This window comes from Choloepus didactylus, chromosome 6 (assembly GCF_015220235.1).
Source record: "Choloepus didactylus isolate mChoDid1 chromosome 6, mChoDid1.pri, whole genome shotgun sequence".
NCBI classification, from domain to species: domain Eukaryota; kingdom Metazoa; phylum Chordata; class Mammalia; order Pilosa; family Megalonychidae; genus Choloepus; species Choloepus didactylus.
This window is the reverse complement of record NC_051312.1, coordinates 96,230,721-96,246,333: the sequence shown is the minus strand read 5'-3', so window position 1 is coordinate 96,246,333 and position 15,613 is coordinate 96,230,721. Positions and strand designations below refer to the sequence as shown.

Sequence of the window (15,613 nt, the reverse complement as noted above, 5' to 3'; positions counted from 1 at the left end):
GTATCTGTCAGTTCAAGATTTAGAATCTGCTGGGAAATCCAAAGAATGTAGTATATATGTATAAATGCATATTGTGCATGGATTTAGCTGAAACATAATCCAAATTTTATGATATTTTAGTAAGGCCCAAAGGTGGAATTAGAACATGTATAGAGAAGGAAGAATACATTCATTGGGCTTCTGGGGACAAAATGATGACTTAGAGCTTCAGTGATTGACAAATTATGCTATAGATTCTGCTCACTAATAGCGTCTGGCATACTTTCCCCAGAATTAGTTCTAGGACTCACTCTTATGTTAGGTGTGATAACACATCTTGAGACTTATTAAAATCTGTTGGAATGAATGGCTATAGACTGTGCTTCTAACTCCGAAAGCTCAGAAATAAATAGACAAGAAATGTTTCATGGTTTGGTCCATAAATATTCCATGAATTGCCTTGTGATCTTAAGCAAGGAAGAAGCAAGGACATTTAGGAGACATTTGCTCTTAAACTTCAAATTCTCTTTCATTACGAATTAGCCTTTTAGGAATTGTATTTTATTTTTGCATTCAAGCATATCTTGACCATAACAGACAGTGGGTATTTTATGCACATCTTCCGATGAGAAATTCACTGAATTTATCTTTACATTCTGGGGAAAAATATTACAGTTTTATCCTTGTGGAAATATAATAAAACATCATTTTCCTTTAAAAAATAAAACAATTCTTCCATTACTATGCTAAAAATATGACTTTTTCCTATGTGTTCAGTAATCTTTGGCATCTAGTGCATTAAAGACAATAGCAACGACATTAATAAATCACTTAGCAACTTGGAAACTACAATCGAGCATTTAACAATTTGTCCGAAATGTTTACCGTATAATAGGAGCATTTTAATGATGACAATTTGTTCACCCCTTCACAGAAATCATGTATACTTTTGGGGTAAGGAGTTCAGGATATGGGTCTCTCAGCCTGGTGTTTTTGACTCTTGACTACAGTAATACAGAAAACAATTAACATCATTAATGTGGTGCAAAATGACAGCCTTGGGAACCTGATAAAAGGATTTACTCAGTGCTTTTGCTACCTCAGTGCTTGGCCAGTAGGTGAGTTTTAGAAAAGTGTTGAGCAAAGTAATAAATCAATGTAAGAATTCATTGATAATAAGATGGAATCCAAGGCTCATGGTAGTTATAAAAAAAATCTAGTAAAGTAATAACTATCAGAACCACTGACTCATAGTTTTTCTTTTAAAATCATATGAGGACCCATCTGCAAGATGAAATGAAAAATATCCTTGAGAAGAAAATCATTTGAACTATCATACTGAGTTTTGGTAACAAGAAAATGTTCATAAGTTGGAAAATAGAGAAAACTAAAAATGGAAACAAAATTTTCATAATATAACCTGGTTGTAATAATTGCCAGTATTTTGGTGTTTTTTTCTCTTGCACATCTTTATCTGTATTTTAGTACTATATGTATTTTATTTTTGATATCAATATTGATATCTATTTTGCAGAATTATTATCATTCTGTATAGCAGTGTTTTGTGGAGATGCTTCAAGATAGTTAAAATTTTAATTAAAATATGTTACATATTTTTAAAACTATTTTTAAAAACACTGCTGTATTCAAGTATGCCAGATGATATTTTTGGCAGACATTTGGAAACATTTTTTTTCTAGTCTCTCAATATTTATTTTATATTCTTTTAAAAGTGTAATTAATTGGAAAGTTTGAAGATCTGTGTGGCTCTTTTAAAGAAATTGGACTTGAATGTATCCACTTACATGGAGTATAAAGATAAGGTTATCATTACAGCAACTGTACCTTGTCCGCAGGCATCAGGTCAAACTTTGAACAAGGAGTGTGTTCTCTTCATGACATAAAAATCTGCTATGCAGTGAGAAATATATAATATCTAATTTTATAATACTATATTTTAGAGAGTTCCAGTATTATAAATTTTGACTTTAATACTTACGGCAAATTACGAGTCATAGAAATTCCTCTTAAAAAAATCATAGATTTCCTACTGCTTTTCAGTCAAGTTTTTGAATAAATTTATTTCAATTGTATATGGGGTTTGCAAGATGATAACTTTTTTTCTTTACTATTCCAACTCCAATGAGGCATGCATTATTTCCATCTACCACCACAGTGACTTATTTGCAGTTTTCCTGGCAAATATATTTATTGAGTTTATTTGAATTTAATTATATTTAAAATGAATTATAATGTAGAACAATTCTTGTTTTAAAAAACTATTCCTTCGGAATTTCTTTTTCCCATTGTTTTTATGTGTAAAAATTACCTCTCTTATCCCAAGAGGGGGTAAATTAATTTCATTTTAATTTTTTAAGCTTTTAATTTTTATATCTAATTTTAAACATTTTAGGTGAATTATTTAGCAAATGAACAAAATATGTTAAACTCTTAAAAGTTTATCTGTAGTTAGTGACTGCTATTTTCCTTCATGTTAATATTTTTGAGTATAATATTCTTGCTTCAAAACACTAAAAAATATAGAAGTGAAAGTCTAAACCTTCCACAAAATTTGTTATATGTTCTTTCAAAAATGTGTCTATTAATACACACTATAACATATCTAAAGTTCTCCAACTAAGTTTTTCTTTAAAAAGATCGTATTGTAGCCATCTCTCTATGTCAGTTAATAGGCCTAGCTTATTCTTTCCAAGTGCATTGCATTCCAATGTTTAAATAAAATAAAATGCATTTAATCTGTATTTAATCAATCCTTATCATGTGAGGTTATCCTCTTCTTTGATTAAATATCCACTGTCCAATACAGTGGTCACTAACCATATGTAGCTTTTTAAACTTAAATTTAAATCAGTTAAATTTTAATTGAATTAAAAATCCAGCTCCTCCATTACACTGGCCACACTTTAAGTGCCCCACTAGCTATGTGCTGCTAGTGGCTACCACATTGGGCAGTCTAGATTATAGAGGATTCCATTTCCATGGAAAATTCTATTAGACTTCATAGCGAATGAGGTGAGATTTAACAAGCTCAGAAGTAGCAAGTGTAGTTGTTTGGATAATAAGCTTGATGAAACAGTTTGGAGTTTCCCCAAGGTGCCTGTGTGGAGGATGGTTTTTGTCCCTGGTTCCTCAACTGTGTTTTCCTCTGCTCTGTTTTTACCATAACTTTAATCATTTAGAATTTCTTCTTTCTATCGTTTAGAATTTCTTCACATGTTTTGCATCATTGATAAATCTCTTATTTTCCAACACTATCAAGTAAAGTAGACATCAACATTATTATATATAAAAAGATTTTATATATTTTAGTAAATTTTCTATCAAGATGATTTTGCTATGTAAGTTGGTGCTGAAATTATTATTATTTCTTTTCAAAATTCTTTAGTACCCTCAAAATGTGTTTTCAAGTATCCTCTTTCCTCCTACATCCATCAATTAACATGACTGATTCATTAAGAAACAAGTTAAAACATGACATTCCAACACTTTATTGACTTTGTAGAATAAAAGCCATTCCCTCTATGACTTTTCTCTTTGGAAAACAGAATTTTCCCAAATTCTCTATAATACTATACTATAATTACTATATTACTATAGTAAGTGATTTTCATATACTTCAACCAAACAACATATTTATAACAGATAGAGGCAGATGCAATTATAAGAATTATAGTTGTCTTCAATTAAGCCAGACATTAAAGAGATTTGCAAAAATGTACAACAATGCCACTCTTCTCTCTAAATCTTTTTTGTTTTAGAAAAATGTTGTTTTTCATAAAAATACCGTATTTCTATTTATGTAAAAAAGGTAAAATAATATTGCAATTTTAAAATGAAGTAATAAACCTTTTCAAAATTTCAATTTTAGTTTCCAATATGGTAACTGTTGATAGGTATAACCCACAAAAACAAAAGCACTTTGGGGTTCTTAATAATTTATACAATGTTAAGAAGTCAAGAGGAAAATGTTTGAGAACCACTGGAATGGCGAGTGTCCCTACTACTAAGTGCCTATAATAAGAAAATAAAATTGGCAAGGGTTAACATTCATTAAACTTGTAAAATAATTTTAAAATGTACAATATATTAAATGTGATCTGTATGTCTGACACTAAATTGTGTGGTTTTCTCTCTCATCACAGTCTACAGATAAGAGAATGGAAGATTATAAAGGTTAAGCAAATTCCCTGGGGCCTCTCAGCATTTATGAAGCTGAGCTAGAATTGATTCCAACTATAAGTGATTCCAACTTGTACTAATTATTTGTTAGAAAACTGAAGTAATTTAGAGTAATTAAAAGAAGAACTAAGGTTAAAACAAAAGTCAAAAGAAATGGTCCCAGAAGTGCCATAGGCTAAGAAGTTGTTAAGGCAAGTCTAGTAGCTCTGAAGGCAAATAAACTTATCCATTTGGTCAGAACTTTTTGGTTTTGGTTTTGGTTTGTTTTTCTTAGCTTTCTTCCCCCCATGGTGTCACTTCATGTAAATACATGTCTATATTTCCTACTAGCTATTATTTTTGCCCACAGAGTTAGGAGAGCGATTGGATACAAAGGCAGAATTTGATCTTCTTTACAGTGACCTCTCCTACTGCATTTGGGGAGCAGAGAATTCCATCTCCATTGCTACTGAGTCCATCTTAATAGATCACAAAGGCTCAGAATAACCAAACCCTCCGGTTCTGTCACACTTCACTATGCTGCTTTAGAAAGGTCTTTAATATGATTTCAATTTTAGAAGGTGCTTTTCTACCATGGTAGTTCTTGTCTTTAGTCAGCGCTTCTCTGTGGGATAACATTCACTACCCAATTACAGTTAACTGGCTTCAGGAAGAGCTGTGTGTTTACCTTACTGCCTCAGCTGTAAGGAGAAAAATTTGGAAATGGCGTGAGAAACATTTTTGTGTAGAGGTCTACCTTCTAGGCATTGCATCTGAGTTCTTGGTGATGTTGTCACTCATCTTGATGACTGAGGAATTTCTAAAATGGCAGCTTTTCTTTAGGGCTGAATAGACTGTTCAGCTATTATACAGCATATAATCATTCTTAGACTCTAGCAGAATGCATTCATTCAGAGATAGCGAGGGGATATATGAATGTGCTTGAAAACTGTAAAGCAAGACAACAATCTAAATTGCTATTTCAAATAATAAAATTGAAGGTTCATGGAAGTGAAAGATGATTCTAAGATATTGGTTCTGACAGGTCAAATATTAGTTTAAAACTAGAGCTGAAAATTACTTAATATTAGGAATCCATGTTGCAAGGTATATGAGAGCTCAGACTTTAGAGACAGATAACACATGATTTAAAGTCCAGCTTGCCAATTATAGCCTCTGTGCTTCTTTTCCCTATCTGTAAAATGTGGTTAATAATAATACCTACCTATTGTTTTATTCATTTTAGTGACATAATCCTTGCAAATGAATTTGGGTAAGTGTATTCTCTCCTGCATAGACCTCCCATTTAAGTGAAAAAAGGAAAAATAGTAATGTCCTAGATAAATAAGTAAAATAGCTAAAGGAACTTGCTTAGCTTCAGAGGGACATCTACAATGTTAAGGGACTGTGTCCGTGGGGATGAGCCAGCCAGACAAATATGAGAAGGGAGGTATAGCTAAGTATCTACTAGGGATCCAAAATCTAGAAAGGGCCATAGTCCTGTAAACAAAAGAATTATTATTGCAACTAATATCATCATTAACAATGTTATTTTAATCTAAAATGCAGATCTGAGGAGCAGCTTTCCTGCTTGGATCTCTCAGTTGCATCCTGTCCCACAGAAGTGAAAGTCCAAGCTTCTAAACATGACACACAGGGTTCTCTGTGAACAGGTTGTACCTTATCTCTTCAGATTTATGCCCTGACACTCCCCACATCATACTTTGTGTTCCAGCAACACAGAAACACTTGCAGTTCCCCTGTTAAATTTGCCTCCTTAATCATTGTTCATTCTGTATTCTGTCACCACTTCCCCCATAAACTGCCATTTATCATTTCTCCTGTCTATCCCATACTCACTTTTTTAATCTGTAGATTTTATTGAGATATATTTACATACCATATATTCCATTCAAAGAGTAAAATCACTGTCTCGCTGTATCATCACTTAGTTGTGCAATCATCATCACACTCAATTTTAGACAATTTTCATTGCTTCAGAGAGAAAAATAACAGATAGACACACAAAAAAGGAAAGCTCCAAATAAGGGATATCCCTTATCCCTCCGATTATTGACCCCTAGTATTGGTGTGGTACACCAGTTCCTGTTGATGAAAGAATATTAAGGTATTGTTAACTATAATCCATAGCTTGCAATATGTAATTTTTCCCCATATACCACTCGATTTTTAACTCCTTGTAAAAGTGTCATAAAAAGCACTTCATGTAAGAACTTATTTATATTTATACTGCTAATCAGTGACATATATGATTTTAAGCAGCCCCTTTCAATCAAATTCACCTACAGTATGGCGCTATTACATATAATTCCAATAACAAGCTACCATCACTTCTATCCATTCCCAAGCCTTTCAAGTTCAACCTCATTAACAATTCTTCTCTAGCTTCTGTCTATCCATAGGTCCCTACATTTTAAGACCTGAGTTTACATTTTTTTTAGGAGGTTCATATTAGTGAAATCATACAATATCTGTCCTTTTGTGTCTGGCTTATTTCACTCAGCATTATGTCCTCAAGATTCATCCATGTTGTCACATGCTTCAGGACCTCGTCCCTTCTTACTGTGGCATAATATTCTATCATATGTATATACCATATTTTGTTTATCCACTCATCTGTTGATGAACACTTGGATCATTTCCGTCTTTTGGCAATTGTGAATAATGTTGCACTGAACATCAGTGTGCAAATGTCTGTTCATGTCCCTGCTTTCAGATCTTCTGATCTGAATTCTGAGCAGAATTGCTGGGTCTTAGGGAAAATCTATATTTAGTTTTCTGAGGAACCAGCAAACTGTCTTCCACAGCAGTGGTAACATTTTACATTCCCATCAGCAATGAATAAGCATTCATATTTCTACACATCCTCTCCAACACTTGTAGTTTACTGTTTATTTAATACTACCCATTTTAATAGGTGTGAGATGATATCTCACTGTGGTTTGATTTGGATTTCCCTAATAGCTAATGAAGATGAACATCTTTTCATGTGCTTTTAGCCATTGTATTTCCTCTTTGGAAGACTGTCTATTCATATCTTTTGCCCATTTTATGATTGGGTAGTTTGTCCTTTTATTGTTGAATTGTAGGATTTCTTTATATATATAGGATATCAAACCCTTTTCAGATATATGGTTACCAAATAGTCTCTCCCATTGTGTTAGGTGTCTCTTCACCTTTTTGACAAAGACCTTTGAAGCACAGAAGTGTTCAATCTTGAGTTCCCATTTACCTATTTTTTTCTTTCATTGCTTGTGCTTCGGTGTAAGGTCTAAGAAACTACCTCCTATCGCTAGGTCTTAAAGTTGTTTCCCTATATTTTCTTCTAGGGGTTTTATGGTACTGGCTCTTATATTTATGTCTTTGACCAATTTTGAGTTAATTTTTGTATGGGTTGTGAGGTAGGTGTCCTCTTTCATTCCTATGGATATGGTTATCCAGTTCTGCCAGCACCATTTATTGAACAGACTGTTCGGTCCCTGTTCATTGGATTTGGGGTCCTTGTCAAAAATCAATTGGCCATGGATCTGAGGTTCTATTTCTAAACCCTCAAGTCAAGTCCATTGGTCCATATGTCTATCTTTGGGCCAATGCCATGGTATTTTAACCACTTTGGCTTTATATTAGGTTTTTTTTTTTTTTTTTAAATGATAGCGATATGTCTTTATTAAAGATTAAATAAGTTTAAGAAATAGCTATTTGTAATCTTTCACACAATGCACTGAAAGTAAGTCTTAATTTCAGAGTTTTATTGTATTGCACTAAGGAACAACAGGGTGGTTATACAGTGTTCTCTCTCATTTAGTTTTGAAAAGCTAAGGTACTTGCAAATTCTTAAGAATACTTTTGCCACTGGATTAGAACAGTAAATATAATAACCAATTTCTTAATAAGTAATGTCTTACAAATAAAAACACATTTAAAATAGCTTTAAATGCATTCTTCACAAGTAATTCAATATATATTTTTATATATTCACTTATGCTTAAGAATTAAAGCAAGTATATTACTCTGATGGAAATATGGGAAATCTCTCATTCATGCAATATACAGGGATAATATTTAAGTCAAAGGGGAAAAAAATCCCACTCTTATTTTTGTAAATGTACCCATATATAATCATCTACATGATAGATGAGGAAACTCATGGTGTTTCCTACAGGTCAGATATACATTTTCAGTTCATCAAAAGCACCTGATATCTACAGATAATTTATAAGTAGGTGGCATCTCAATAAAACCAATATTAGCCCTACAAGGTACTATAAACAAAAGCTTCTAATGGACTAAGGACAATCAGTAATTAATGAAATCATTCGGAGGATTATGGTTGTTCCTTAAGGAGTGCAAGTTCAAACCTGTCAACATCAGAGGTAATCATTTTATATTAATTTATATGTAATTCCATTTAAATTCTTTATCTGAGTGTAACATATGAAAACAGTCTTTCCACAAGCAAAAAATGTGGAAACATTTAAAAAATAAGGTATCATTTTTTTAAAGTAACTGATCAGATTCTATAGGCTACTCTTGGAAACAAGATCTTGCTGGATAGAATCCCTTCATTTGGTGGCTTTTGCATGCACTTAACTGGATCAGTTCTTCTGTGTTGTTCTAAGAGCTCACCAAAACAAACATCATGCCATACAGGTAGTAAAAAAATGCTAGGAGATAAAAAGCGAATTTGCACCATCCTTCTTTCTGACAATATGGTAGAATATGATGGTTGTAGGGTCATAGAGTCCTGGTGCACTCATCATTGGTCTACTCATATACCTTCAAATATGATAAGCCAAGAAGGGCATATTGAGACCCAGTGTAAGCCATTCTGCTGCACAAAGAAACATGACACAGAAGAAAGCATGGATGAGGTACTCTGGAAGTACAAGAGTGTTCAGGATATTATACTGGTCTGTAGGATTCTTGTAATCGGTCTTCAGTTCATCAAATGCTATAATGTGCCAGATGGCAGAAAAGACAAGCGAGCGCAGTGGTGAGAAGCAATGTATAGCAGAAGGCCACGAACATGAACACCATTGCCAGGGAGGAGGAGCAGCGAGCAGCGCCGGTAGTAGCAGAGAACACTATATTCGGTTTTGAAGTCAGAAAGTGTAAATCCCACTTCGTTTTTCTTTCTTAGGAAGTTTTGGGCTGTTTTGTTCCCTTCCAAATAAATTTAATAACTAACTTTTCAAAGTCTGAAAATTATGTTGTTGAAATTTTGATTGGTATTGTGTTGAATCTGTAGATAAATTTGGGTACAATTGACATCTTAATGATATTTAGAATTCCTATCCATTAACAAGGAATGTCTTTTCACCTACTTAGGTCTTGGATTTCTTCTAGAAATGTTTTGTAGTTTTCTTTGTACAGGTCCTTTGCATCCTTGGTGTGCCAGTTTGAATGTATCATGTCCCCCCAAATGCCATTATCTTTGATTGTAATCTTGTGTGGGCAGACCTATCAGTGTTAATTAGATTGTAATTCTTTGCGCCCTACCCAACTGTGGGTGATGACTCTGATTGGATAATTTCTATGGAGGTGTTGCCCCACCCATTCAGGGTGGGTCTAAGTTGAGTCACTAGAGCCATATAAATGAGCTGACAAGTCACTGGAACCATATAAATGAGCTGCAGATGAGAGTCAGTTTGAAGACAGCCATTGAAAGCAGACTCTTGCTCTGGAGAAGCTGAGAGAGGACAAATATCCCAAGTGCAACTAAGAGTGACATTTTTGAGGAACTGCAGCCTAGAGGGGAACATCCTGGGATAAAGCCATTTTGAAACTGGAAGTTTGGAGCAGACACCAGCCATGTGCCTTCCCAGCTAACAGAGGTTTTCCATATACCACTGGCCATCCTCCAGTGAAGGTACCGGATTGCTGATGTGTTACCTTGGACATTTTATGGCCTTAAGACTGTAACTGTGTAACCAAATAAACCCCATTTTATAAAAGCCAGTCCATCTCTGGTGTTTTGCATTCTGGCAGCATTAGCAGACTAGAACACTTGGTTGAGTATATTCTTAGACACTTGATTCTTTTAGGTGAATGGAATTTTTCCTTAATTTCCTCCTCTGTTATGTCATTACTAGTGTATACAAACACTACTGATTTTTGTGCATTAATCTTATATCCCACCACTTTGCTGAATTTGTTTATTAGCTCAAGTAGTTTTGTCATAGATATCTCAGGATTTTCCAAATATAGGATCATATAATCTGAAAATAATGAGAGTTTTACTTCTTCTTTTCTAATTTGTATGCCATTGTTTATTTTTCTTGCCTAATTGCTCTAGCTAGAACTTCTAGCACAATGTTGAATAATAGTGGTGATATTGGGCATCCTAATCTCATTCCTGATCTTAAAGGGAAGGCTTTCAGGCTCTCACTGTTGAGTATGATGCTGGCTGTGAGTTTTTCATATATGTCCTTTATCATATTGAAGAAGTTTCCTTTGATTTGTACTGTTTGAATTGTTTTTATCAAGAAAGCATTCTGAATTGTGTTGAATGCATTTTCAGTGTACATCTGGATGATCATGTGATTTTTCCCTTTTGATTTGTTAATGTGTTCTATTACATTGATTGATTTTGTTGTGTTGAACCACCCTTGCATGCCTGGAATAAACCCCACTTGGTTGTGGTGTATAATTCTTTTAATGTGTCATTGGATTCAATTTGCAAGTATTTTGTTGAGAATTTTTGCATCTATATTCATCACAGTGATTAGCCAGTACTTTTCCTTTCATGTAGTATCTTTATCAAATTTTTGTATTTGAATCATGTTAGCGTCATAGAATGAGTTAGGTAGTATGCCAGTTTGTATGTATTATGTCCCTCAAAGCACCATGTTCTTTGATGCAGTCTTGTGGGGGCAGGCATATTGGTGTTGATTAGGCTGGAACCCATTGATTGTTTCCATGGAGATGTGACTCAATCAACTGTGAGTAATACCTTTGATTGGATAATTTCCGTGGAGTTGTTAACCTCCCCCTCATTCAGGGTGGGTTTGAATTAAATCACTGGAGCCATATAAAAGAGCTGACAAAGCCGAAGGAACAGAGCTGCAGCTGAGACAGACACTTTGAAGACAGCTGTTGAAAGCTGCCACTGACATTTTGGAGAATGCACAGGAGCCAGGAGTGGAGCTGGAACACAACCTAGGATCAATACATGCTAACCACATGCCTTCCCAGCTAACAGAGGTTTACTGATGCCATTGGCCTTCCTTCAGTGAAGAAATACTTGTGTTGATGTCATTATTTAGACATTTTCATGGCCTTCAGACTGTAACTTTGTAACAAAATAAACCCCCTTTATAAATGCCAATCCATTTCTGGTATTTTGCATAATGGCAACATTAGCAAACTGGAACAGGTAGTGTTCCCTTTTCTTCAATTTTTTGGAAGAGTTTGGGCAGGAATGGTGTTAGTTCTTGGAATGTTTGGTAAAATTCCCCTGTGAAGCCATCTGGCCCTGGACTTTTTTTGTAGGGAGGTTTTTGGTGACCGATTGAATCGCTTCACTTTTGATTGGTTTGTTGAGGTCTTCTATTTTGTCTTGAGTCAGTATAGATTGATTGTGTGTTCCTAAGAAATTATCCATTTCATCTGAGTTGTCTAGGTCATTGGCCTACAGTTGTTCATAGTATCCTCTTATATTTCTTTTTATTTCTTTAGAGTCTATGGTAATGACCCTTCACTCATTTATGATTTTGTTTATTTGCATCTTCTCTCTTTTTGACTTTGTCAGTCTAGCTAAGTATTAGTGAATCTTGTTGATCTTCTCAAAGAACCAACTTTTGGTTTTATTGATACCCTCTCTTGTTTTATTGTTCTCCAGTTCATTTATTTCCACTTCAATCTTTGTTATTTCTTTTCTTCTACTCACTAAAAAAGAGAATTTGCTGCTCTTTCTGTAGTTTCTTCAGTTGTTCCTTAGGTTTTTTGGTTTTAGCTCTTTCTTCCTTTTTAAAGTAGACATTTAGAACTATAAATTTCCTCCTCAGCACTGCCTTCTCTGCATTCTATTAGTTTTGATATGTTGTGTTCTCATTTTCATTCATCTCCAGATATTTACTGATTTCTCTTACTATTTCTTCTTTGACCCACTGATTGTTTAAGAGTGTGTTGTTTAACCTCCATGTATTTGTGAAAGTTCCAGTTCTCAGGTGGTTATTAGTTCTCAGCTTCATTCTGTTATTATCAGAGAAAGGGCTTTGAATAATTTCAGTCTCTTTAAAATTATTGAGACCAATTTTGTGCCCCAACATATTATGTATCCTGGAAAATATTCCATGAGCACTTGAGATGAATGTATATTGTGGTGTTTTGGGCTGCAGTGATATATATATGTCTTTTAGCTGTAATTCATTTATCATGTTGTTTCAGTTGTCTATTTCCTTATTGATCCTCTGTCTGGTTGTTGTATCTATAGAAGATAGTGGTGTGTTGAAGTCTCTCACAGTTACTGTAGAAATGACTATTGCTTCCTTCAGTTTTGCCAGTTGTTTGCCTCATGTACTTTGGAGTTCCTTGATTAAATGCATAAACATTTATGATTGTTATTTATTCTTGATGAATTGCCCTTTTTATTAATATAGTGTTCCTACTTGTCTCTAAACATCTTTAAATTTAAAGTATTTTGTGTGATATTTGTATAGCTACCCTAGTTTTTTTTTTTTTTTTTTTTTTTTTTTTTTTTTTTTTGGTTACTACATGCATACTACATGCATAGACTATCTTTTTCCATCCTTTCACTTTCAAAATATTTGTTTCTTTGGGTCTAAGACAAGTCTCTTGTAAATAGCATATAGATGGATGTGCCGGTTTGAATGTATTATGTCCTCCAGAAAAAGCCATATTCTTTGATGCAATCTTGTGGGGCAGACATTTTAGTGCTGATTAGATTGGAATCCTTTGAGTGTTTCCATGGAGATGTGACCCACCCAACTGTAGGTGATAACTCTGATGAGATAATTTCCATGGAGGCATGGCCCCACCCATTCAGCGTGGGCCTTGATTACTGGAGCAGTATATAAGCTCAGACAGAAGGAGCGAGCTTGCTACAGCCAAGAGGGACACTTTGAAGAAAGCACAGGAGCTGCAGATGAGAGACAGTTTGAAAACGGCCGTTGAAAGCAGACTCTTGCTCCAGAGAAGCTGAGAGAGGACAAATATCCCAGGTGCAACTAAGAGTGACATTTTTGAGGAACTGCAGCCTAGAGAGGAATGTCCTGGGAGAAAGCCATTTTGAAACCAGAACTTTGGAGCAGACGCCAGCCACGTGCCTTCCTAGCTAACAGAGGTTCTCCGGACACCACTGGGCATCCTCCAGTGAAAGTACCTGATTGCTGTGTGTTACCTTGGACACTTTACGGCCTTAAGACTGTAACTGTGTAACCAAATAACCCCCCTTTTTTAAAAGCCAATCAATCCATCTCTGGTGTTTTGCATTCCAGCAGCATTAACAAACTAGAACAATGGATCATATTTTTAAATCCATTCTGCCGATCTGTAGCTTTTTGTTGGGGGAGTTAATGCATTGACACTTCAAGTTATTACTGTAAAGGCAGTTCTTGATTCAACCATCTTATCCTTTTGTTTTAATTGTCAGACCTATTTTTTCTCTCCCTCTTTTTATCCTTTAATTTACCCTTACTAATACTCTTCATTTCTGTGTCCTCCTTCAGACCCTTCTCTCATGTTTTTTTTCTTTTCTTTTCATTTCTTTTCTTTTTTTTCAGCTGACAGAGCTCCCTTTAGTATTTCTTGCAGGGCAGATCTCTTGTTAACAATTCTCTCAGCATTTGTTTATCTGTGATAATTTTAAACTCTCCTTTTTTTTTTTTTTTCCTTGACAAAACAGGTAAAAAGTTTATAAGAATACTTGTAAGAGGACATTTGGGCACTCTCACAAGAAAAGAGGGGTGAGAGGTGAGAGGCCCCAGCAATGTGGGGCAGTCTGCTTCTATGGATTTCTGTTCCTTTGTAATTTTATTAACTATTTTACTATACTCCCCTTTTTCCTCCTTAACTGATGCTTGATCTTAGACAGATCACCCAGGCAGGGTCAGTTGGCTCCACCCTTCTCCCTCCTTGGTGATGTTTGAGCATAGATGACTCACTCAGATGGGTTTATTGCTGTTCTTCTCAGAGGCATCTTTCTCCTTATGGCCTGACCACTTCTTGGAATTTGACCTTTGCTCATAAGCCAGCTACCAGTAACCCTGCCTCAATTTTCCCCTCAGAGATTTCTAGTTCCCTTAATCTTAAGGGAATTTGGGACAATGATCTGTCTTCTGTAGGTGCTTCAATCTGTCACTGGGTCACAGGCCCTACTCTTGGGAGCATAGAATTCTCTGGCTATGCTCTGAGGGTGGCTGGTTGAGTGTGGGGCCTCTGGCAAGGAGAAGTTTGTTGTGAAATGCTTCTAATCTGGAAGAAACAAGCTGGGTGAGAAACTTTGGTATACACAGTCTGAACAGAAGCAGAAGCAACATGGAGCTCAGGGTATTCATTAGAGTTTTTATGAACACTGTTGGTTGGGGCTTGGCATACAGCGGCAGTTTGCAATATCTGGCTGAAATTTGCATATGAATAACTTCTAAAATGACTTCTTAACTCTATTTGAGCCACTGAAATTTTATTTCCCTTTCTAGGTCAACTAATCCTGTGATGCAAGGGCCAGGCTTACCTTTGAGAGTAGTGTTTTACATTACTAGGGAGACTTACACCCCTGGAAGTCATGTCCCATGTAAGGGGCAATGTAGCAAGTCTAGCTGCCAAGTTTGCTTAGAGAGAGAGACTACATCTGAACAACAAAAGAGGTTTTCTGGGGTGAATTTTAGGCATTAATTATAAGTAGACTTAGTTTTTCAATTACAGAAATAAGTTTCATAAGAGCAAGCCACAAGATTGAGGACTTGGCTTATTAAATTGGGAGCCCCTATTGCTTAAGAGACTAGCAAAGATTCCCCAGGCGGGGAAGTTTAATAGTTCTGTGTTTTTCTCTAGTCTCTCAAGGAACTTTGCAAATATTTTCATTTTCTGATTAAGATTTTATTCTTTATTTTTATTCAAGGTTCAGTATCAAATAAAGCTGAATTAAGTTGTTTAAACAAACTGCTACAGAAACTTTAAATTTTGGAAGCTTTGAGCAAAGTAGCATAACTGACAAGTAAATTTGGTTGTTTTTATGAAGTCTAATTTTTCTAAGAGTAGCTAAATCCATGACTAACAACTTCTAACATCATACAGATCAGTATTAGGATATAATATGGACAGTGAGAACATTATTAAGTTTTCAGGAATTTTTAGCTGAACAGAAGGATAGCAAATTTCTTTTAATTATTGTACTAACAGTTTACATTATTCTAACAAAGAGAAGATTAACTCCAGCTTTGTATGAATACACAGTTTCACACAAAAGCTCTTT

At 34.9% G+C, this 15,613-nt stretch overlaps 1 long non-coding RNA gene and 1 pseudogene across 1 annotated transcript in view; one reads left to right on the top strand and one right to left on the bottom strand.

Annotated features, from left to right (window-relative positions):
* LOC119538671 overlaps nt 1-15,613 on the top strand; it is a 547,664-nt gene that overhangs the window by 331,688 nt on the left and 200,363 nt on the right. The gene's annotated exons all lie outside the window — the stretch shown is intronic.
* Nucleotides 8,794-9,216, bottom strand: LOC119538670 (annotated as a pseudogene).